Below are 25,474 nucleotides of genomic sequence, written 5' to 3'. Positions count from 1 at the left end.
CTCACTTCTTCATCCCTCTCCCTACAGCATGCTAATGCATTCAAATCCAACAATCGCTGCGGTGGCAATTTCCCAATTAACTGTTTCCATCTCACCACCAAATATTCACCCATGCATTCCAGCACTACCTGTCTTTCGTTGCTTCTTCGGCAGTCATATATCAAAGCCAATGTTGTCGTCCCATCATTCCCGTCTATGTACATTTCTGCCTGTTGCTGCAATTCCACCTCACTTTCTTTGCTGATCGCACTGTGAGTTACCCTCGTGCATCTACTTTGTTCAGTCCCGCCTCTCGCTCTCGTGGTTTCAACTTCAACCCTGGGAGGGACAGACGGTACCGAGTCTGTATCTAAGGCGGGAGGTGTGGATGGGACATCAGAAACGGGGAGTGTCTGCTGTGGGCCTGGTTGGCTAATAGGAAGTGTTACGTGCGCGGTCTGTGGCTGTGGGAGGGCTTGAGCTACAGGAGGGAGAGTTTGAGCTACGGGCGGGGTTTGGGCACTAGTTACTGACGTGTTTGGCCTCGCTTCTGATCTTGGGCCTTGTTTTGTATGGATCAATATGTTTTCTATCAATTCATCTGCTATGTGCAATTCTCGTTGTGGGTATATTTTTTCTATATTCAACTGGTCACGTCTACCTGACCTCCTTAGACTCTCAGTCCACTCCTCCTCTTCCTTTTCTTCCTCTACTTCACCTTTAGATTTATGCCTGCGCGCATGCTTCGCTCTACTTCTAAATCGGAGCATTGCTTCCCTTCTCCAGTCCTTAACGATATCAAATGCTGCAGGACGCGCTTTCTTTCTTATCAACACCCTTTCCAAGTTATCTATTCTCGCTATCATAAAACTACCATTAATCGGCCACTGATGGTCTTGTTGCTTTCTGGTTTGCCTATGCCAAGTCTCACAGAATATTATTGCACCCACTCCATACTTCACATACATCTCATATGCCGGCGTTCCCCTAGGTGGTGCAATTTGGCCATCTTCCAAAGATTGTCTACCACAGCGGAAAAACCCCGCTAGGGTGGACAATACCCCAGGCATGTTTCAACCTTCCCCCTGGTTAATCAACCTTACCTAGGGCGTTTGATTTTGCAAAGTCAACTCTCAACCAATATCAGGATTACTTTGAATCGGGGAATGACTCACCTGATAAATCAATTTTTCCTTCCGGACACAAGTCGTCTGTATACTGGCGCAACCAATGATGCCGTATCTGCGTTTCTTGGCTTCCGCCTCGTTTCGGGACCCTCGCCTCCTTGTTCTCTAGCCGGGTACGTCGATCAGGGATAAGATGTGTGCAGATCTGCAAAGGAATCTCTCATCAGTTCTACAGGGCGCCCCGAACACCTCTTGATCCCGGCTCGATCGTCCCGTCCTCGCCGTTCTCCGCCTTGACTCAATTACAACGTATGCGATGGAACAAGTGGGGGAGGGTCCCTGTTTAGGCGCCATCTTGAAAGGGGCCCCTAGGGGTCCCTTACATCTATGGGAACAAGGCAAGTCACCACATGCGATAGATACGCCTGACACAAGGTTGTATTCCCAAAGCTAGGGTTTACTGCAAAGCAAATAGTCTCAGTTGGCCAACTCGGTCTCACGCCCCGCAACGTGTATCTCTAGACCTTGAGGGATGCAAGAGAGTGAATTACGTACATCAGTTACATATATACAAAATGCATATCATACAATCAGCTATGATATGTTTAACACCCCCCTTTATTGTGATGATGGACACTTTCGACAATTATGACACCTTCAAATATCTATTCTAGTAACAATATGCAGTTTGCAAATGCGGAGGCATCTTTCAATTGTTGAACAGAACACAGTGCTTTGTGTTCTTGGAAGCGAGCTACATACAGGGGAAGAGTCACATTCCAGACTTTGCTATCTATGAGGTGCTATTCGTGTCCTGGGAGCCGACACGCTCTACAGGGCTCAGAAAAGGGGGGCCATGAGAAGAGCATAATTCAGGCTTTTAGCTGCTTTATTCTAACATATTCTACCATATAACGAGACAGGCTGGCAGCTGTGAAATGATTAAATGCTCTGCAGCTCTGCTTCAATGCTACATTCGGGAGGGAGCCGGGCATTCTTTCCTGGCGCTGCCTACGTTGTGTTTCAACGAACTCTTGCTAGCCTCGCGGCCCTGCGGCCTTGTCCTTTCACGTCCAGACAACAATGTTTAACAGTCGAGCAGTGTAAGCAGAAAATGTGCTGCGAAGCAATAAGAACAGAAAGCAATGAGCAATTGTTAGAAAACAAAATGGCGATCCTTGTTACATCAAAATGGTCGTTCATTGGCAAACTCGGAAACCTATATGTCTGTCATATCGTGCATGAGACAGTTGGCCCACGGCCACCAAAATACGTTTGCCGTCAAATATGAGAGGTGTCCATTTTTCTAGACTGACAAACCCACCCCAGCCACAGTCACTGCAAGGCTGGGTTCTCTGCTTGCCGTTACATGTGACCGTGGGCATGAGGTTACACTGTCCCGTATTGCCCACAAACGCTTCTTGCCCTCTCCGCACTATTGGGTCTTTGTTATTGGCAGGCTCAGGCACCTATTACCTCCTGCTGCAGTCCTGGCCCCATTTCTCACTTGTGGCCGTATTGTCTTGTGTACTCCACCACTCCTCGAGGCACCCTGCAGGTCACACCTCAGCACACCCTTGGCACAGTTTATGTGTTCCTGTGGTAGCCGCCACCCAATGGCCCGCTACTGTGCGATGCTGCCAAGTGCCTTTCACCGTTCTAGTTGCACCAGTGCATGACTGTCTCTGTGTGGCACGAGGTTTCCAGGCAAATCCTGTGCCTCTGCTACAGCATTATGTCAGTTTATATTTATTAATTGCCAACCGGTGCACTGCTTGCTGCCTCCCATGCCCAAGCAGGCCGCCTTGGGCAGCATAGGCATTTTCGCCCCCCCCAGGGTGTAAAATGCTGAGTCTATTCCATTGTCAGGAGCGGGGGGGCTGATCAGCGAGGGGGCACCCCTGCAGCGCTGGTATGGCCTGTGTGCCGCACACAGAGGCGCTCGCTCTGGGGACAGGGGTGGGGAGGCCTCTTCTCAGTCAGGCGGCAGCGCAGTTTTCCAAGGGCCCCAGCACCCTCCCACCTCCTTACCGCTATGATGTCGCCAGACAGGGCCTTCTCTCTCCCCCGCTCCTCTGTCTGAGGTCGGCTCGAGCCTAGATATGGGTGGCCTTGTTCCCTTCTTTGCAGTGCCTTCAGTGTTCACTGCGCCATTCACTGTGTCCATGTGCTGTCTTATTTTCGTCCACCTCATAAGCAAACCACTCCGGCTTGCCCGTTGTTGCATTGTCCACAGCCTCCCTTGGATGCGTCAGCGTTTCGGCGACCGTGCCTTACTACAATGTAGCTTTTGACCTCCGCAGCCCAATGTTCCTCGAGACTTTCTTTTCTGCCGCTAGCTGTCTCTGCCGATCCACTGTGTCAGCCTGTGCTGCCTTGGGCTCCAACGCAGGGCCACACCGCCAGCTTATTTGGTGTTCGTCCTCTGCTCCATACCAGAGTTTCTTACATTGGGATCTCCGCGGGGCGTTGGCACCCGTTACAACTGCGCTGACTTGTCAGCTTGCTTTCCGCCTCCGCTCTGTACTGCCTCTCCATCCAGCGGGGTTCCGATCCTCCCGTGTGTCAGTGCTCCAATGATCCCGCTCCAGTCATTCCTTCTTGTGCCAACAGACCACTACATCTGGCCCGCGTGTATTGTGCCTCTCATGAGTTCTGTCTCGCTCACCGTCACGGTGGCCCAAAGTATGTCTTCCGTGCCTTTACTTTCTCTCTGGGGCACTTTGCATGAAGAAGTGGTGTGCAATAATGTCTGTTCACTATCCACTGTACACTGATCTTGTTCTTCCAGTCGGTCGTGGAGATATAACGTTTACACAGTCGCATTCCCTTCCGTATCACGTTGCTTCTGCTAATCCTTTGTCTTGTTGCTGTGGCCATCTGGTTTCTTCTCGTGTTGGGATTTCATTCCGTCCCTTTGGCTCCCGGTGTCCAATCTGCTCCACGTTCCACTATGGAATTTCACTCACGTGTGCCCAGCCCTTTCATGTATCTGCAGCACAAGAAATTAAACGTCCTAGCCAACTTTTAACGCTTCTTTTCGGTCCGGATCATGCAGGATCTGCAGGAGGTCCTTAGGCATATGTCCTACTCCATGGCTCTGCAGCCACTCCCCCCCTCATTTTTATCTTAAAGACCCTTCTCCAATTACCCATTTTCTGCTGTCTCTTCAGCATGCTTCCAGTGACAGCATATTGTAAGTTTTCATGTGTAGGGTAATATGCTCTTTTGCAAGCACCAATCCGAGAGTAAAAAATGTGGTAATTAATTTGCTCTTGTTTTTAGAAGGTATCAGTCCGAATAGACCTAGTTATATAGATACCTTTAACCGCCATTGTGAAAATAGTGCTAACCTGAACCACTCGTTAAGCATAGTAACAGAACCACTGAAAATTATAAATGCTGTTGGTGCATGCTTACATCTGGGGCATGCACCATACATTTCAAAATTATATTTACTCAGCCTCTGCGTTGTACGGTTTGCTTGATGTAAGCGATTAAAATGCACTATTTGCATCACGTGTTTCTAGATATCTTCTTGGTGTCAAGGCATGCCCTACTCTACTCAATGTCTTCCAGCATCTCTCCTATGTCCTGTTCCCACCATTGACATGTCCAGGTTATAGCTTTGGTGTTCTGTGGGACGCACACAACAAAGAAATACATTTGCTTCCTTCTATCAAAAGAATGGAGTGCCATGTTCACCTCATGGACCTTCAGTAATTCTGGGAATCACTCCTGGTTGGTTCCATATCTTTAAGCCATCACTACATAGTGTAAGAAAAACCCAATGCCCACATGCCACGCCTGGCAGATCAATCAAAGGGCATGAACCTTTCCACCTCATACAATTGCCCTGCCGTAGATGGTCTACCATGCTCGCTCTTCACTGCCTTCGTTTCTTATGAAGAGATATAAAAAGGTCTGGGAGCACATCTACTGAGTACGAACATGGCCAAATAACAGGTTCTCTGGGTAGGTTCCCACTCAGGAGGGTCTACAACCACGTTTTAGCACGCTATACCTTTCAGAGAGCAGATATGTCCTTTTGCATATCAGTCTGATCCCAACCCCTTGGGCAGTCCAGCACTGAAATGCTAGGCAATTCTCCTCTGAACAAGAGTACCAACAGCAACACCACACGTGTTGTGGCCTAGTCGGCCCTCATCAGTGAGGTGAAGCTATGCCTCTCTAAGCACAGTGAGCAAGGGAACCACGTCTGAATTAACCTGAGTAATTTAGGGCGAAACCCAAAGTCCCTAAACATATATACAAAGGTCTGGGAACCCCTCTACTGAGAATGCACACAGCCAAATAACTTGTTCTCTGGGTAAGTTCCCACTCAGGAGGGTCTGCAACCACATTTTAGCTCACATCGAGCCCAGGTAAAGGATTAATCACTGATTTTGCCTCATTTATCTAAATATAAGACACCAGTCCAAAGTCCTCACTCTGCTCTAAAATCCCAGAGAAAGCGAATGATGGGTTGTTAACATAAAGAAACATTACGTCCACATACAACAAGATTATATGTGATTGCTCTCCCATCCTGAAGCATGGGGGTGTAATACTGAATGTCAGGAATGATACAATGTTTTTGTTCCTTCAAGGGTATGGTGCTCTTGGACTCCAATAAAAACATGTGCACCAGCTCACATTCTCCCAAGTTTGGTTTCAATGGGACTTTTTGTATTAACAAAACACTTTTTTTGTACAATTTGTGTTCTGTTCAGCCTTTGATTGCCAGAATTCACGCCCCCCTGAACAGATGGTGTGGGGCAATGAGAAGCTGTTATGGAAGCCTGCTCAGGAACACCATTCTCCAGCATCTGGGTTCAACACCTCACGAATGGTGCAGGAGACTACCAAGGCCACCCTGACCCAGCCAATATAGGTTTGTATAGTGTGAAGAAGTCTTATTAAAGGATAGTTCCGGGACTTTTTTTTTATTGTCCCTACGGGTCGGCCATGTGTTTGTAAGCATAAATCGGTAGATCGTAGGAAACTTTCCTATGGACCTTACCCGACTTTTCGCCCATTATCGCACTCGAAATCAGCCTCCATTTTGTGATAATCCTATCATTCCGCCGCATCGACCTGGCTCACCTGCCTTTGCGGCACTAAATCAAATCCCCCGCCCCTGAGCCTGACATCAGCAGACGCGTACTGCCCATTTCAAGCACGTCTCGTGTCAACAATCGCTGCGCCTCAGCTATTGACGTGTTGCCATGGAAATGGCAGGACGCCTCTTTCCCCAATAAGTATAAACAGACCGTTTCACAACACACAGCAGCAGATTTTCGATTCCATTCCTCTCTCTGTGTTACTTTGAGTATTCTGTGACTCGTTTCAGTGCTCTGGTCAGCTACCTTCGCCGCTTGTAGCCCGTGTGAACACCTGTACCATCTCTGTAAATTATTTTACTATCTTTACCGCACAATGGCCACAATAATGCCGTATATGTACGAGCCCGAGTACACCGAGGAAGAACTACTGGAAAGTCAAGCACGCGAAAACGATGGGGATTCGGACGGCAGTTGGGAGGACCAGTCAACGGATGAAGAGCCTGGACCATGTCGCATGGACGGCGTCTCCACCTGGTGCACGTGCAATCGGTGCGAGCTAATGCCAACTGAGGAGGAGAACTGCTGCTGCCGTGAAAATTCCGGGTGCTTGGCCTACATTTCGGAAAGCGAGCAAAGTCTGCAGGAAGGCGAGCAAAGTCCGCAATGCATCACCGAGCTGCCAGAGTTCAGGGAAGCCTGCCTCTCACGGACCGTGTTGAGGATGATGATGGTGCTTATGCACGAACTTCGCGGCACTGTTCGTCCGCGTAATCCGAGTAACGAGTAAGTATACTCTGTTTGTGATGTCAGTGATGCCACCACTATTTCATGGTCGTCTCCCACATATAAAATTACATTTACATATCATTCGAACGCATGTAAATTTGTTCCATATAGTGCATTTTCTAGATATAATTTTTTTCTAAGAAAAATGACATGTGTTACCTGAATCGACATTGATAAGAAAGTTTGGTCAGTTTAATACAGTTTGCATCTTTTTTTTTCACAGGTGGTACAGGCTGGTGGCCTATCGTTGCTTCACTTGGTGGCTTCACGGGAGGCTCGGACACCGCGTTCGGAGAGTAATACCTGCCTGTTCGGTACTTGCCATTAGACAACATTTCCCCAGTGACAGTGGACAATACCGCGGATTTTCCCTCGATGTGCTGCAACCTCAACTTTACAATGTGTAATGTTTATTATTTATGTTTAATTAAAATCTAAAATAAAGCCCAACATATATTTTAACAATGGTTGTTTTGATTTTTTAAATGAATCTAGTGTATATTCTCCTGGGAGGGTGAGGTATTTATAAACTCACCCCCCTGCATTCCATGTAGTAGATCCTGCAGCCATCCTCTTACATTCAGTTAGATGGCCTCTCCTTGGTGAGGCCCTGCGGCAAACGGGTCTTGTCTGCACGACCACCGCCCCGATCCACCCCCCGCCCTATCAAAGGCAGTTCGCACCGGGGTACTTGTGCTGGCAAGTGGAGCTGTCAGGGAGCGATAAAGGCCAAGAGGTGCCAAAGACCATGTACACTTCAAAGTGGTCTATAGAGCATGGGTTGTTGTTCCCATGTCTACCTCCAGACCCCGTGTCTCCTGCCAAGCATCCCCCCTCACGCTGGACGGCCCCCTGCAATCCACATAAGTGTGTCTCCATTCACGAGTCTTCCTGTGTCTTGTCTGCACGACCACCGCCCCGATCCACCCCCCGCCCTATCAAAGGCAGTTCGCACCGGGGTACTTGTGCTGGCAAGTGGAGCTGTCAGGGAGCGATAAAGGCCAAGAGGTGCCAAAGACCATGTACACTTCAAAGTGGTCTATAGAGCATGGGTTGTTGTTCCCATGTCTACCTCCAGACCCCGTGTCTCCTGCCAAGCATCCCCCCTCACGCTGGACGGCCCCCTGCAATCCACATAAGTGTGTCTCCATTCACAAGTCTTCCTGTGTCTTGTCTGCACGACCACCGCCCCGATCCACCCCCCGCCCTATCAAAGGCAGTTCGCACCGGGGTACTTGTGCTGGCAAGTGGAGCTGTCAGGGAGCGATAAAGGCCAAGAGGTGCCAAAGACCATGTACACTTCAAAGTGGTCTATAGAGCATGGGTTGTTGTTCCCATGTCTACCTCCAGACCCCGTGTCTCCTGCCAAGCATCCCCCCTCACGCTGGACGGCCCCCTGCAATCCACATAAGTGTGTCTCCATTCACGAGTCTTCCTGTGTCTTGTCTGCACGACCACCGCCCCGATCCACCCCCCGCCCTATCAAAGGCAGTTCGCACCGGGGTACTTGTGCTGGCAAGTGGAGCTGTCAGGGAGCGATAAAGGCCAAGAGGTGCCAAAGACCATGTACACTTCAAAGTGGTCTATAGAGCATGGGTTGTTGTTCCCATGTCTACCTCCAGACCCCGTGTCTCCTGCCAAGCATCCCCCCTCACGCTGGACGGCCCCCTGCAATCCACATAAGTGTGTCTCCATTCACGAGTCTTCCTGTGTCTTGTCTGCACGACCACCGCCCCGATCCACCCCCCGCCCTATCAAAGGCAGTTCGCACCGGGGTACTTGTGCTGGCAAGTGGAGCTGTCAGGGAGCGATAAAGGCCAAGAGGTGCCAAAGACCATGTACACTTCAAAGTGGTCTATAGAGCATGGGTTGTTGTTCCCATGTCTACCTCCAGACCCCGTGTCTCCTGCCAAGCATCCCCCCTCACGCTGGACGGCCCCCTGCAATCCACATAAGTGTGTCTCCATTCACGAGTCTTCCTGTGTCTTGTCTGCACGACCACCGCCCCGATCCACCCCCCGCCCTATCAAAGGCAGTTCGCACCGGGGTACTTGTGCTGGCAAGTGGAGCTGTCAGGGAGCGATAAAGGCCAAGAGGTGCCAAAGACCATGTACACTTCAAAGTGGTCTATAGAGCATGGGTTGTTGTTCCCATGTCTACCTCCAGACCCCGTGTCTCCTGCCAAGCATCCCCCCTCACGCTGGACGGCCCCCTGCAGACCGCATAATGCCACGACATATACACGTCATTCATTCACAAACACACCCCTGTTTCGAATTCTTTATAACCCACTTCATATTTCTAATGAGAACTTCTTTGCGCTTTGCTAGTCAACCCGTGAAGGTGCTGGTTATCTGCTCTTCGTCTCTGTGAACTTCCGTGACCACTTTGAGCAAACTCGTCAGTTTGCAACCTGTGAACTGCTCCCTGTTCTACGACAAGAAACTACTCTGATCCCTGCATCTAACTGTTTGTTCGTCAAGGTAAGTCCATGTACCATAATCATTTTGCGTCCAATTTTTTAATTTATATCTATTTGCTAGTAGTCATCAAATTGCATCCATGTTTTCTTTTCGTTCACGACAGTACATGCAAGGAACTAGTCACATGTTCTGAGTTTAGTCAAATTACTTTTTCTATTTTTTGAAAGTTATTGAAATACTTATCCGCATGTGAATAACATGTATAGTTCCAAGAACCAAAACGGACCTTGCATTGAACCTTTTATGTGTCATTTAATGTTTTAACACATTGGTATTCATAGAGAATTGTTGATCTTTACTTTTCAGAACTTTCCATAATGCCTGCCTGTTCCATTGGCGGTTGCCCTTCGAAGACCCATAACAAATCTGAAGGTACTATAATGCATGTTTTCCCTAAGACAATAGATCAGATAAGAGAATGGGTCCGATATTGCGGATATCCAGCCTCTGAGATAGAAAGTAGAGTCCTAGAAGTCTTTGCGGACAAGAGGGGTGATCGATACCGCATCTGCAGCAGGCACTTTAGCCCAGACATGTACTCCACATCATTGCTAATAAGGACGAAAACACCGCGAGCGAGGCGAAAATTGCTCTCAACCGCTATTCCCACTCTATTCGTCCACATCCCTCCACTGGTGAGTCAAGTTTACGTATTTATCTCTCGGCATTGCGGTAGTGTGTAGCATTAGCTAACAATAATTTCCCCATTTATGTATCCACTCAATATGAAGGCTGAAGATTCTCCATCCGTGTCGTTATTGCAGTCATCAGCCACTTCAAGCGCCTATCGGGTAATCTTACTTAGCTATTCTGACACTGACTTGTTTTAGGCATGTAAATCAATAGTTTTAATTGATCGTGTAATTATTTTACCTAATGGTACACCACAGTACTCGTCCTCTAGTCTTTGTTTTCAGTTATAATTATTGTTATCCAAAATAATGCAAGTACTGTCTTTCAGGGAGATGCTGAGGAGTCCAACGCATTGACGACAACCGTAGATGTCACTCAGATGCTCGAGGTACGTTTCCGGACAGTTCCATCGATGGAGATCATCAGATCTTGCATTCTTGTAGCGTGATTGTTACACACAATGTTTCTTTCGTTTTTAGCCATTGGTATGTCCTTCTGTCGTCGCCCTCCTATGTGTCTTCTTTTTTCAATATTGTGTTCATTACTAATGAAAGTCCTATGTTTCAGGGAGTCGATGGAGCATTAGTCCAAGAGGAAGGGGGAGCATGCAGTTACGGGTCGGCGCAACAGCTTGCAGAAGTGTGCACCGCAGTTACAGCGTCCCTTGATGTTCTTATGCATTTCGAGGTATGGATACTGACAGATCAATCATGCGAGATCAAATGACGTGATTACATCCGCTATACTTCCTTCTTTATTAACGCAAGTACTATGTTTCAGGGAGCTGACGGAGCTTCTTCAACAAGAACATCACCCCTAGTAGTTGATGCAGATCTCTGGGTGGTGACACTTCCAACGATGGAGCAAATCGAATCATATTTGGATATCCATTATTTATTTTAGACAACTGATCATTTGTGCAGGTCTATTTAGATGAGCCGTTGACGCCTGCAGAAAGTTTATGTTCTTTTAAACAAAATAGAAAACCATACTAATGCAATTACTGTGTTTCAGGGAGTTGCTGAAGCGTCATCTTCAATAATATCATCAATGGAAGTCTATGCGGAGCCCGAGGTATGGATCTTGACAGTTCAATCTAACTAGATCAACAATGCGTGAACTATTGTCGTTTGAATGTTCTACACAATGCGTTCATTCGTGTTTTGCTATTGAGATGTACGTATGGGTATTGGTCCCCAAGTACATTTTGTGTTTTCAATATTATTATACATACTAATGAAAGTTCTATGTTTCAGCGAGTCGATGGAGCCTCAGTGAGTGATGGATGTGCTTATCATGAAAGTATAGTCGTTGCAGCGCGAGAGGAAGTGGAGACATGCACACACGAGTCGGAGCAACAGCGTCCAGATGTTGAAGTTCGAGGAAAGAAAGTTTCAAAGAAAAGAAAGCAAAAGAAGGTTAGTGTCCTGTTCACTATATTATGTTGTCTTTCACTGTCAATAGTTCAATACTGTAAGTTGTGTTTAAACTGAACATCCCTTTTCTAATCTGTCCTCTAGTTGCGAGTGGGTGTAAGAACTAGATCTACACAGACAGTGAAGCGAACGAGAGATGTTGCTTGTCAAACCTTTTGGCAGGGACTTGAGACTGGAGATGCATCGTGCCAATGGGAAGAATATGAAGTGATTGACAACGGAGCTATACCACCACCAGCCATTGATAGTGAATGTCCTCCTGGTAGTTTGGATGCAGTCGTAGATCAATTCACAGAATCCACACCCGCAAAAAATAAGAGCACGCGAAAGTTGAAGACATTGTTTTTTTCTCCCATCTCCGGACAAGGAACAGATGTTGCAATGGAAGAGAATGAAGTGGACGACAATGAAACACCATCAATATCACTCAGCATAGCGGAAGACGATATCAGAGATTGTACCTTTCATGCGAGTGACATGTCCTCAACGTTACAGGCCGAACCAGCTGGGATGCAGAGTGACAGTATAAGGAAAGAGGCCAAATTCATTGTATTCGATAGCTGTTTGATGGATATTATTATGATGATGAAATGTGGGCATTGGGTTGGTGGGGAAGTATGTGGGGAGCCATTGATTAATGTGACTCGTGCAATTCGAGGCACTAACCTTAAAATACATGCCACCTGTACACAATATCATCCGTTCGCATGGTCTGCACAACCCATGCTGGGGCAACTGCCAGCAGGCAATCTACTTTGTGCAGCGGCCGCACTTTTTAGTGGTTCAAGTTTTAAAAAGTTACAGTATTTCTTTCAGTTTGTGGGAATCCATTTCATTGCGAAAAGTCAGTTCTACAAATACCAAACCGATTATCTATTTCCAGCCATCAGCGAAGCTTGGAGAATGGAAAAAATGTCAATGGAAAGTACATTCGCGGGCAAACGCTTCAGGCTAGCCGGTGATGGACAATGCGACAGTCCAGGATTTTCAGCCAAGTACTGCACCTACCACTTTCAGGACATGGAAAGTAAGAAAATTGTGAGTTCGGTGGTCGTGCAGGTGTCACAAAGTACATCCTCAGTGGCCATGGAGAAAGTTGGCTTTGTAGCATCATTGCAAGAACTACAATCGCGGGGAATGGTGATCGACCTGATAGCCACGGACAGACACGTTTCAATTGCCAAGACAATGAGAGAACAGTACAAAAATATAAATCACCAATTTGACGTTTGGCATCTTGCAAAATCAATCAATAAAAAATTGTCGGCTGCAGGAAAAAAAAAAGATATGCAAGGTATTTCACAGTGGTCCAAGTCAATCAGCAACCATCTTTGGTGGAGCTCAAAAACATGTGAAGGGTCGTTGGAAATTCTACTGGAAAAATGGCGGTCAGTAATGTTGCACTGTAGCAACGTACATCGATGGTCGACAAATGAGCATTTCCACAAATGTGAACATGGCCATTTGTCCACAGAGGAGGCACGGAAGAAGAAGTGGTTGATTCCTTCATCACCCACTCACAAGGCCATTGAAAAGATTGTATTTGATAAAACTATAACAAGAGATTTGAGGGGACTCACGGAATTCTGCCACACAGGAGATTTGGAGGTGTTCCACAATATGTGCCTAAAGTACAGGCCCAAAAGATTGCATTTTGGCATGGAAGGCATGATAAATCGGACTCTTCTAGCGGTCTTGGCACATAACCATAATGTTGGCCGTCAACAAAGTAGGACGACCGGAACTTTAGGGACGCTTCGCTACAATAAGGCCTTCACTAAAAGAAGTAAACAATGGGTGATCAAACCAGTGTTTGAGGATATGCAATATGAGTTTATTGAGAGACTTATCGTAGATGTCCTCGATAGGCACATACATGGAGTGGTGAACGAACCTATGCAGGGGACAACTGCATTGCCACCCAACATTGCCTCTGTTCCATGTCCACCTAAAGCAGAGCTCATTGAGAAATACACATCACGGTTTAAATGATTGTAATTCGATTGTCTGTTCTCTCGAGTCTCCTCATGTTGCAGGCCCATTGCAATTAAACCAAACAGTAATATAAATCATTTTTACAAAAATTATAGAATGTTTCCGTATTACAAACACATGGCCGACCCATAGGGACAATAAAAAAAAAGGCACGCAGACAAGATGCCCTTACACTAACTGGAGCTAACTAGAAATGTGTGCTCGCTCAAAGTGAAGGTCAGCTGCTTTGATGTTTTGCTCGGGTGGCGGAACGGCCCACGACCCAATATAAGGTTCTATTGTGATTTGACCTTGACAGGCCGGGACCATCCTGAAAGACTAAGAAAAGATAATGAATAAAATTTCAGAAACGAAACGATGAGCCACGTTCATTAGAAGAAGTAACGTCGGCAAAGAAGGAGTGGTGTTTCGGGTCTGCCCTACACAGAGACACAATGGAAAATGCAAATATAATGTAAGTAACTTTTGATGAGTTTATACCGCAATTTCATTACTATACAGTGGCTTTAAAGACGGGTTCAGTTGTACTTGTTCGTTCTATGTGGCATAGTGTTTTCTACCGCGCACTATCTGGAGGAGAACCATCTGCTTTTACTGAAGCACCTCAAAACCTTCCTCTTTGCTTCTGCTTTCTCTCTCCCTCTCCCCTGCTACAACTGGTCCACTGTCTGCGACCTCGGTCCTGGGCCCTTCCACTCTCCACCTGCACTGCCTCCCTGTCAACCCCTGCACTGGGGGACTGTCTCAGTATCCTACAGCCCCCCCTTCCCAGCACTTGTTCTGCACTTACCTTGCACTTGCCACCAGCTGGCCCTATTTATTTATTATTTTATGCTACTTACCTTGTACTCCACTCCCCCCCCCTCCATGCCTCGCCACGCCTTTAAACACTTGTGTACACCCAGTAGCGCTGTCCTCGCTATGAAATGAATAATTTTAATAAGGATCTGATGGTGAGACTAATTTCATTTTTTATGTTTTTAGGTACATCATTCACTACTGTCTGTGTCACGAGTACCAGACACCGGCGGACGGCTTCTACAGCCGCCAGTTGCTTCTCCGCGTGAACAACGTTACCACCCTGACCATTTTATGGGACGATCGCCAAGTACAAGTATGCCCTTACGCGGTACTAACGGTTAGATGCAACATACCTACCGTTGTGGTGGCCTAGTGCCTCGTTGTTGGAACAGCCATGCGATTATCAGTGCGACAGAAGAGCTTATTTTTATCGTAAACCAACACCCTGTGTACTGCACACGAACATCGCTTCCCTCAAGACGAACTAATTTGGATCGAGAGCAAAGAAAAATGCAAATCGCTGAATATTCTCTAAACATTTGATGTCCAATAAACGTACTTTGCCAAATGTACAATCTTGCCGTTTGCTTTTAAACCACGGTTTCACATTCCGAATTGTGGTGCTGTATTGTGAGATGCTCTAAGACCCTGTGTACAGCAAAGGACCATCGCGTTCCTCAATACGAACTTTTTGGAACATGAGCAAATAAAAATGCAAATCGCTGAATATTCTCTAAACATTTGATGTCCAATAAACGTACTTTGCCAAATGTACAATCTTGCCGTTTGCTTTTAAACCACGGTTTCACATTCCGAATTGTGGTGCTGTATTGTGAGATGCTCTAAGACCCTGTGTACAGCAAAGGACCATCGCGTTCCTCAATACGAACTTTTTGGAACATGAGCAAATAAAAATGCAAATCGCTGAATATTCTCTAAACATTTGATGTCAAATAAATGTACTTTACCACATTTACAATCTTGCGGTTTGATTTCAAAGTACAGTTTCATATTCCGAATTGTGGTGCGCTGTATTGTGAGCTGATCTGTGTTGATTTCCGGGGTCTGTGTGGAGTCGCGTAGAAGACGCCTGGGCGCGTTTGCCTACGCAGCTCAGTCACGTCACGGATAGAGGCGGGGAATATCAATGTTTTGATAAAGTCTGTTTCAGGGGCGGGGGATTTGATTTAGTGCCGCAAAGGCAGGTGAGCCAGGTCGATGCGGCGGAATGATAGGATTATCACAAAATGGAGGCTGATTTCGAGTGCGATAATGGGCGAAAAGTCGGGTAAGGTCCATAGGAAAGTTTCCTACGATCTACCGATTTATGCTTACAAACACATGGCCGACCCGTAGGGACAATAAAAAAAAAGTCCCGGAACTATCCTTTAACATTCCATGGCTGGCCATGCTTATCGTTTCTATGCATCTCTGCCTGTGGGTGACGCTGTCCAAAGACCCTCTGAGCATTGTCAGCAGACATGAACTCAAATCTTAAAATACCATTGCTTGTGTAGAGGAGGAGCCAAGTAGCTCTACTGTAAGTTCCGGCCCTATTTTGCCTACATGTTGGCAACTGGAAATTGCGACATGCGCAATACCAGTGAGGGTGCCTATACCGCGAAAGGTCCTTGAAACAAGGTATCCATTGAGAAAACCCTATATGTATCCACAGAGAAATTACGATCGCCTGACGGAAGTTCCAGAAGAAGTGTGAAAATGAATGAAAGAGAGGACTGGTGACGTCACACGAAGCAGAGGTGACACACCCAGAAGAGATACAAATGAAGTAAGAATATAGACCTTATAGAATCCGATGATGAAGTAGTCAAGTAAGCAGCATTTCGGGAGCAAAATGAAGATTGCATGTGCAGAGAAGAACCAAAGTAAATGCAAAGCCATTTTACGAATGTACAGACACAGTAACGCAAGTAGATGAAGTAATCATAAGGCTGGCTATAGAGTGAATAGATTGCAGGCGATGCGTGAATGTATATGTATAGGAATATATAGAATCTGGATGTTCCACGACGCACTTTAGCAAACTTGGACCCCGTGAATGAAAGGGCTGGAAGTGTGGCGCAGTTGAATAAAATAACTGAAGGCGAAGGAAGATATGAGAAAGGCTTGTCTGGCCCAGTAGTTGGGGCTGCTGAGAGCCTAGTTATCTACTTGAGAAGATACATGAACGTGAGAAGTAAGCTCAGCTCCTGTTTGAGGTGTCATGAAAACCGCTGGAGGTGCCAAGATTTCTTCATTTGAAAGTATTTAATACAACGAGAAGCTCAAAAAAGTGGTCTCCAGTCACATGGTCAGATGAAAATAGATAGTGGGGTGAGCTACACAACGAGACCAGAGGATAAGGCCATGCCTTCACTCCCTTTTATTCTCAGGCGCAGTGAGCCTCTACAAGGCCGAGTTCAAAGACATTCATTGAATGGCAGACTGCAGGAGTGATGATGGATATTGGGCTAATTGGGTGGGGAGGCATGACCAGGCCAACCCCCCAGCACCTGGAGTACCAGTTGTGTGTTGCTTGCGAGTAGAATATTCCAGAAGGGTACACGCGTGCCAACCAATTATAGAGGGCCATGTATTAAAGAGCCCTATAGCTTGAGAAGCCAATTGTATGTTGTGTATTAGACTGACGCCGAAGATGACTTGCACTTGGTATGGGCTTTGTTGTCCACCTGATCGTAGAGACCCAATCACGTCCCTGTATGCCATAGAAAGCATATGTAGATGTTCCTGTTGACCAACCACAACCCCTAGTAGGTTTTCTTATTTTGCCACATATGCTAACGTCACTCATGACGAACATTTAGTATAAAAGCACTGTTTTCCATGAAATGCATTGAGATAAGTCTGTGCGGCATCCGTTGATGTCCGTTGTACTCCCTGTTTTAAAGACTTGTTATTAAAACAGCCTTGATTTTTGCCAACTTCCTGAGTCGGTCTGATTATTGATGTACGAATAAGATCTGCATCCCCATCCATCTCAGATAGTGTTACCTCGTCTTAAAGGAATTGTTCCTCGGGTTCACTTGCACAAGCTTGTGTTTCCAGAAAATAAGACTACCATTCCCATAATGCACCTGCTAGTTGCCTGCATCCTGTAGGCCACTTATTGTGCTGATTTCCTGCAGCTTGCAGATGCTGCTCATTGTGCTGTGTCCTGCAGCTTCCAGCCTTTGTTACTTGTGCTGTTTTCCTTCACTCTCCTTCTCTCTCAGGACTTTATTGTTTCAAGCTTTATCCTGCAAAGTCCTACTCTGTTATTCTTGCTTATTTCTGTCCCTCCTCCCCTTAGTTTTAGTCCTGAGTTCCTTGCCCTTGCTGTCTGTAGCTCGCATGTTTCCAGTCCAGTTTTGCAGTCTGAATTGGTAACCTAGATTCAGTCCCTTGCAACAAGTTACCTTGTTCCAGTCCCTTGCTGTTCACCTTGTTCCAGACCCTTTCTACAGTTGCCTCATTCTAGACTCTTGCTACATTGACCTAATTCTAGTATCCTGCTACAGTCTACTGCATTTCTAGTTCCCATGTTCCTGTTCTGAATGATTGTTCCCCTTTTGGGCTCTTGGTGTCTGGTAAATGTTCTACTGTGTCCTACCTGTGCCTCTGCGTTTCCTTTGGAGGGAAACTCTGCCTCTTCCTTTGTCTCTTGTGAGGAATCAAGGATGAAACATCGACACAAGTTAGACAGGGTTTTGGATAAAGGCTTTTATTGATAAATCTTAAGGGGTTGGGGAAATGCCTAGCTGTCCCTGCACTAGCGGCGTTTCCCTACCTGAACTCAAAACTAAGGATCTGTCAGTGTCAGAATGTCCAAAACAAAACCGTCCTGTGTCCAAAGTACTATTCTGACCCTCACATTCTAATGAAATGAATTTTAAAGTGAGAAGGATAATGTCTTTGGCTTTCAGTGTTCAAATGGGCAAAGAAATGAATAACTCCAACAAAAGTCTCTCAAGGATATTGCAGAGGATGTCTCCCTTCCCCTGGCTTCTTCTTCACGCGTTCATACAAATAACAGTTCTTGTCTTTCCTCTTGATCAAAATCATACACAATTTTGTTTGATCTTTGTATTGTCAGGATACCTGGTCTACTCTCCTGCCAGGGTTTTCTGCTCTCTTGTATTCACACAGTTGAAATTGCCTAGTATACTCTCCTGTCAGGGCTTCTTGTATTCACACACTTGTAATTGCTTGGTATACTCTCCTGCCAGGGATTTCCACTTGTGTGCCTTTGTCCACACTTCCACTCTTGATAATTTGTCACATTAGCCTTATTGGCTAATTCATGTGTCTGTTGTATACTGCCTTGTTAGTGTTTTGCTCACACTTCCACACTTGGTGATTCACCACCTTAGCATTATTGGATATTTCACTCTGTCTGTTATGTACTGCCGTATTAGTGTTTCTTATATGCATCTGCGGCACATACGTGCAAGCTTCAAAGACTCCCTTCTTTAGAAGATGCACTTTCACTTTCTCTCTCTCAGGTTTTGTAAACCACTCCCTTTCTCTCTCTGTTTTGTCATATTCAATTATTTGCATTTGGCTTGTTCGCCCAAGACGCCACGATGTTCCCTTTGTTCCAGCTCTTTGTGGCATTCTTTATTCTTCTCGTAGTCTGCCGGTAACAATCTTCAGGTGCTTTCTTCCTCACGATCATCGGCTTTACGTGTTTGTGCTTCCCGCGGCTCCAACTGGGAGTCTCTGCTTCACGGAGGTCTCCGGTAAGTGTACTCCTGCTTTCCAACAAAGGGGACCACCCAGGAGCCCTGCACTGGCTTCTGGTATTCCTGCCGTGTGCAGTCTTCTTCCTGCAGCCTTCTGCTTCTCTGCACCTGAACCGGTTGACTCCACCTTCCTTCTTCTAACCCGTCAGTCACACCGAGGGAAGCAGCCGGCTCCCACCAGCAGTCTCTCTTAGTTTCTGGTGGTCCTGTTTTAAATGTTCACGGAACAGGTGCTTACTCACAGCAAATGGAGCTGTGTCTGTGCCCGGGGCCTTGGTAACTTGCATGAAAATTATGGCAAGTCCGTCAAGGAGGAGTCATATGACAAGGAGTCATATGTAGAGTTATAGCAGATGATGTTAGCAGTTTTAAAAGGCAAGTCTGTGTTTGAGAGTGGATTCACAAGGGATAACAAGAGGGATTCAAAACTCTCCATTGGGGGAAAGGGGAGGAACTACAATAGGCCATTAGAGTGTTGCAATTGGGAGGTTCATCCTACAAGGGGAAAGGAGGATACCATGTCTCACCCGCTGATACAATCACTCCCCTCCAGAGGCTGTCTCCCCCAATGTGATCCTCGCTCAAATAGCCGCCCCAACATCAGGATCAGGTAGTAGATAGCGTCCCCTGGCCACATGGGAGAAGGTCACTGCCGGAAAAGGAGTGATGATACCATTAGATTCATCACACTCCTCTTACCTGTAGTCCATAGTATATTTAATGTAAAATGCACTCGCTGTATGCTCTGGTTCGACCCACATAGGCTTTTCTTGTGTAGGAACACTACCTGTTTGTGATTTAGGGTATAGGCACAGAAGCCACTCTTGCTGACCCTCTTCCATGGCTTTACAGTGGGAGTATTTGTTAGGGTAATGTGATGAATCCTGTTGGGTCATGACCGATTCCCAGCCTAAAGTCTCTTCCCAGTTGCCCAGGGGAAGGCAGCCGCTACCTGATCCTGATCTTGGGGGTGGTATTCTGAGGGTGGCTCAGATAGGAGGAGATGACTGTTGGGGGGAGGTGATGGCTCTGACAGGGGAGACGGGGTATTCCTCCCTTGACTGCAAAGAAGAAACTCTAATCTGAGTGTTTCTAATGGCCTGCTGTCATTATTCAGAACCCTTTAATTGTAAGGGCTTAACACCTACTTCTGTTAAACATCTTAAATAGAACTTTATTCATCCTTCACATGTACCTAACCCCTCTAAAACCCCTTTGACATCTGATGTTGATGATGATTGTTATGTAGATAAAAATGTGCCACAACAGAAAGCTTTAAGTACTGGGATGAAGAAGAGGAGTAAAGAGTCAATGAGGATCAATAGTCATGCCAACAGTAACGTGTGGTCTAGTTGTTGTCCATTCAATCTGCAGAGGGGAAAAGGAGGAAGTGGAGGAGAAGCCAGATTGGCTGCAGGGTATGCGAAGCAGGAAGCAGAGCCGCGGAGAGGCAGACGTGTGGGAGTGCACCAGGCTAAAGGAGAGAGGTGCCCCTGGGCTACCATTTTTCACCCTGATGTACTGGAATAGTGGTAGACCCAGTGGCGATTGATGGGCTCCAGAGAAGTGCAGCGACAGTGTCAGCAACCACAGACAGGTTGCCCACGACGCTGTCATGCCAGAAAGCAGCAACTGTATCGATGAGGAACCACAAAGGCGGCAGAGGACCTGACAGGGGGTCTGAGAAGCTGCAGACGTTATACCCAAAGCAAAACTCTGTCACTACAGCGAACCACGAGTCAGAGACACCAGGAGATACCGGTGAGTCGGCCCTTTCATAGTGGTGACCCTGGACCATTCTGACAGACACATGGACAATTAAATGAACGTTTAGAATACCGACCAAATAGAGTTACAGAGAGAAAAGGAGGTCAAACCTGGAGCAATTTTCCTGATAAGAGATGTCAGTTGGGGGAAACCTGAAACCAGCATTGCCATAAGCCAAAAGACATTACAGACATTACAGAGAGAACAAAAGAACAAACAGAGTGCAATTCTATTGATAAGATATGTCTGTTGGGGGAAACCTGGAACCAGCATTACTATAAGCTAAAAAAAGCATTGCACTAGAAACAAAGAGGCAGAAGTTGTACAATTCTCCTGGCATGAGTTGTTAGATGGGGGAAACCTGGAACAAGAATCGCCAAGAGAGGTTGTAAAAAAGGTTGACAGAAGGAGCTTGAACAAACCCTCATATTAGGCATGTCAGTATGGGGGAAATTGGTGCAAGTGCTAACTGAAGTCAACAAGGTTGTGCCACTGAGTAGGTACAATTGTGAGAACATTTAAGAGAGATGTGAATGCTTCCCAAGAGACCCGATAAGAGCATAAGTTAGTGAAACCTTTTTGAAAGAGATACCTGGCAGGAGAGTACACTAGGGGTTCTGTGCGAGTCAAAAGGGGGATATTCCTGGCAGGAGAGTAAACCAGAATATCCAGTGTTTTCAGTTGAACCTTCTTTGGGAAAGGACACCTGGCAGGAGAGTACACCAGTGGTCTTGTGCAGAAGGGATGTGACCTAGCAGTTCGGGCTGGACTGCCATTTTTGGGGTGGAACCAAGCCTGGTTTGCATATGGTCTTTCCCCTTCTGTAATGGATTGGCAGGCAAAGCACGATGGTCTGGAGGGTTGTCCAGAGCAATGTGAGAGGCTAAGATTCATTCTAAACCTTCCAGCCATCACCTCTTTGTTTTTGCAGGGTCTCAAGAGAGACACAGACTCAAGGATGTTAATTTCAAAACCTTTATTTACTAAGGTTCCTGGGTTGGCGTAATGCCCAACTGGCCCTAACTCTTATGGGATAGTTCCCTCAACTGATGTTTCTAAAGGCCGTTGATGTCTAAACCTATGCTTACCCTCACTCTTTACACAAAATGTGATAGGAAGTCTTTAAAAGGTAAAAATAGTGGTTCAACAAAAAATAGGAAAGTAAGGTTGGTTTCGGGTAGTCTTCTAATCAGGTGTGGTTTGGTCAATGTCACAAAAATGAGTTCAATTAAACGGGGATGTTCGCAAAACCTTCTCAATTGAGCCCTTGCAATGTTCACAAATACTTTCAGTGTCTGATTCCATGGGGTTCCCTTCCCCAAACATTTACTTGTCCAAGTTCCAAACATCACAAAAGAAATGTAACAGTTCATTTTGAAATTTCTCATGGTTCCCTTCCCCAAGCTTCAATCCTTTCAACACCACAAAATAACAAGACTCCAACTTTGCTTAGGCCTTTCAGGGTTCCCTTCCCCAAGCTCAGGCCCCTTTCAGTTTCCAACACAAATTCAGTTCTGTCAGTGTGTACTTTGTTTCTCTTTCAATATCATGAAATAATAGGTATTCCACTTTATTAGTCCTCGCAGGGTTCCCTTCCCCAAGCAGAGAACCCTTCTTTGTTTCAAACACAAGTTTAGCCTGCCAGCTTTGCCTTTTCTTTATAAAGTTCTTTCACACACACTTCACTTGTGGGGTACAATCAGAGACTTTCAAAACCACCTGGTTCTTTGCTCCTCCTAGGTGTTACCACTCGGATCCATAACCCCTCTCTTTTTTCCTTGCTCTTGTGTCTAAACCTTTCACCTTCAGGTGCTCCCTGCTCCCCATCTTGTTCTTCTTTCTGTGCACCCTTGCACTTTCTTCTTCCTTGTGCATACTTGCACTTTCCTTTGCCTTCTTATTGTGCATCTTGTGCACCTTACATCCTTTCTTTCCCCTTAATGTGCACCTTTCCACCTGTCTGTTTCTTTCTCATGCTTCCTGCACACTTGACACACTGTCCTCTCTTTGGCATGCAGGCTGTGCAGTCTGTAACAGTCTTTCTTTCACTTTACTTTTCTTCCGCACCGCTAGCACAACTTCCTCCTTTTCTGATATTTTGCTTAATTCTTATGCTTTTCTGTCTTTTGTGCACTTTATCTCATCTTCTGTTCTGTGCCACTTTAAATTGTGTCTTTCTCCCGCTTCGCTTCAGTCAAACACACTCTCCCGAGTTTCTCACTTTCACTCACCAGGCAGCGTCATGTTGACAAGTGGTTCCTCTGGATACACAGGGTTGAGGTCAGGGTCTCACCACCTCCCCCTTAGACACCTTTGGGACCGGCACACGTCCTAAGAGAACAAGCATTGTACCGAACTGAACAAGCAGGAGACAGGCTGCCTTACTCTGGCTCTTTGGAGGCATGGCTCCCTAGCCACGCTGCAGCCCCTCAGAAACACTGGGCCAGCATCTCGGCACGCCGTTCTCCTCCTTGCTCCAACTCTTGCTGCTCCCTGCTCCCTGGCTTCTCCGGTTCGGACAGAATCCCCAGCTCGCTCTCCTGCTTGTGAAAAACCACACCTTTTATAGTTGGAAAAAAAAGTCAAGTGGAGTCGGGTGTGAGTGGTCATTATTTCGCCATGTTGTTCATATGGGTAATCTTCACTGATCTTAGTTGCCTCCTCGTTGTCTCAGTATTTGTTGGAAATGGGGAGGGGGAGATGGGGGGAGATTAAAAATACCTCATGAAGGCTGAGGGAGAGTGGGTTGGCGTATTATGGGGAATGGGGGAATGCCATGTATCGCCCTTGGGTATCCTACTGTAGAGGAGGAACCAAGTAGCTCTACCGGAAGTTCCGCCCCTATTCTGCTTATATGTTGGCAACCGGAAATTATGAGATGCGCAAGGCCAATAATGGTACCTATATCGCGAAAAGTCGTTGAAACAAGGTATCCATTGAGCAAACCCTATATGTTTCTGCAGAGAAATGACGGTTTTCTGAAGGAAATCCCGGAAGAGTTGTATAAATCAATCAAAGAAGAGACTGGTGACGTCACATAAAGCAGAAGTGACATACCCAGAAGTGATACCAGTGAAGAAAGAATATAGACTGTATAGAACCTGATGATGAAGTAGTGAATAAAGCAACATTTTGGGAGTAAAATCAAGATTGTACGTGCGGAGAAGCACTGAAATAAATGCAAAACCATTTTACAAATGTACAGACGCATTAACGCAAGTAGACAAAGTAATCATAAGGCTGGCTAAGTAGTGAATAGATTGCAGGTGACGCCCCAATGTGTATATATATAGGAATGTATAGAATCTGGATGTTCCACGATGCATTTTAGCAAACTTGGACCCCGTGAATGAAAGGGCTGGAGGTGTGGTGCAGCAGAATAAGGAAAGTTGACAGTGAAGAAAGATTAGAGAAGGGGTTGTCTGGCCCAGTGTCAAAAGTTGGGACCACCGAGAGCCTAGTTATCTACTCAAGAGGATACATTAACATGAGAAGCAAGCTGAGATCCTGTTTGAGGTGTAAAGGAAAACCATTGGAAGTGCCAAGATTTCTTCATTTAATAGTATTAAATACAACGAAGGAGCTCAAAAACGTGGTCTCCAGTCACATGGGCAGATGAAAATAGAGTTTGGGGCGAGCTACACCGAGACCAGAAGATGAGACCGTGCCTTCACTCCCTTTTATTCTCAGGCACAGTGAGCCTCCGCAAGGCTGAGTTCAAAGAAGCTAATTGAATGGCAGACCCCAGGAGTGATGATGAATGTTGGGCTAATTGGGTGGGGAGGCATGACCAGACTTCTGCGTGCTGCTAGTGAGTGGAATATTCCAGAAGGGTACAAGTGTGCCAACCAATCATAGAGGGCCACGTAGTAAAGAGCCCTATAGTTTGAGAAGTCAATAGTATGTTGTGCATTAGTCTGACACGTAAGATGACTTGCACTTGGGGTGGGCTTAACTGTCCACCTGATCTTAGAGACCGAATCACGTCACTGTATCCCATAGAATTTATATGTAGATGTTCCCCATAGACCAACCACAACCCCTAGTAGGTTTTCTCATTTTGTCACATAGCATGACATCATTTATGATAAATTCTTAGTATAAAACAATGTTTCTTATGATATGTTGTCGAGAGAACTCGTTGAGCGAGCATGCGGCGTCCGTTGATGTCCGTTGTACTCACTGTTTTAAAGACTTATCATTAAAACAGCCTTGATTTTGTCAACTTCCTGAGTCGGTCTGATTATTGATGTATGAAGATCTGCATCCCCATCCATCTCAGATACTGTTACCTCGTTTTAAGGGACCCGGTCCTCTGGTTCACTCCCAATCTCTCATGACCCTTCACTCAGTTGATCCTCCCTCGCTTGTCCACCCCCAGGGTCGGGATTCAAGCGCGATGGCCCTTCCCTGCCCACCTGAATGGAAGATCCTGAGGGAGTAGGTGGGAGAATGCCATCAGGTTTCTCACAAACCTTTCCCCTATGCGGTTTGAACTGAATAGCTTCACAGTGGAACCTCGAAAGGAAATATACATTTCCTTGTTCTTTGCCCTTTCGATGTTCCACTGAGAAGCAATAGGGTTGCAAGTCCAAGAACCACTGCATAACCCTTGGTTTGGACTCTTTCCTTTGACTGATCCATATGCAGGGAGAGTGG

The sequence above is a fragment of the Ambystoma mexicanum genome, chromosome 13, assembly GCF_040938575.1.
Source record: "Ambystoma mexicanum isolate Mex_15411 chromosome 13, UKY_AmexF1_1, whole genome shotgun sequence".
NCBI lineage: Eukaryota > Metazoa > Chordata > Amphibia > Caudata > Ambystomatidae > Ambystoma > Ambystoma mexicanum.
The sequence above is the reverse complement of the archived record's forward strand: the minus strand, read 5'-3'. Positions refer to the sequence as shown.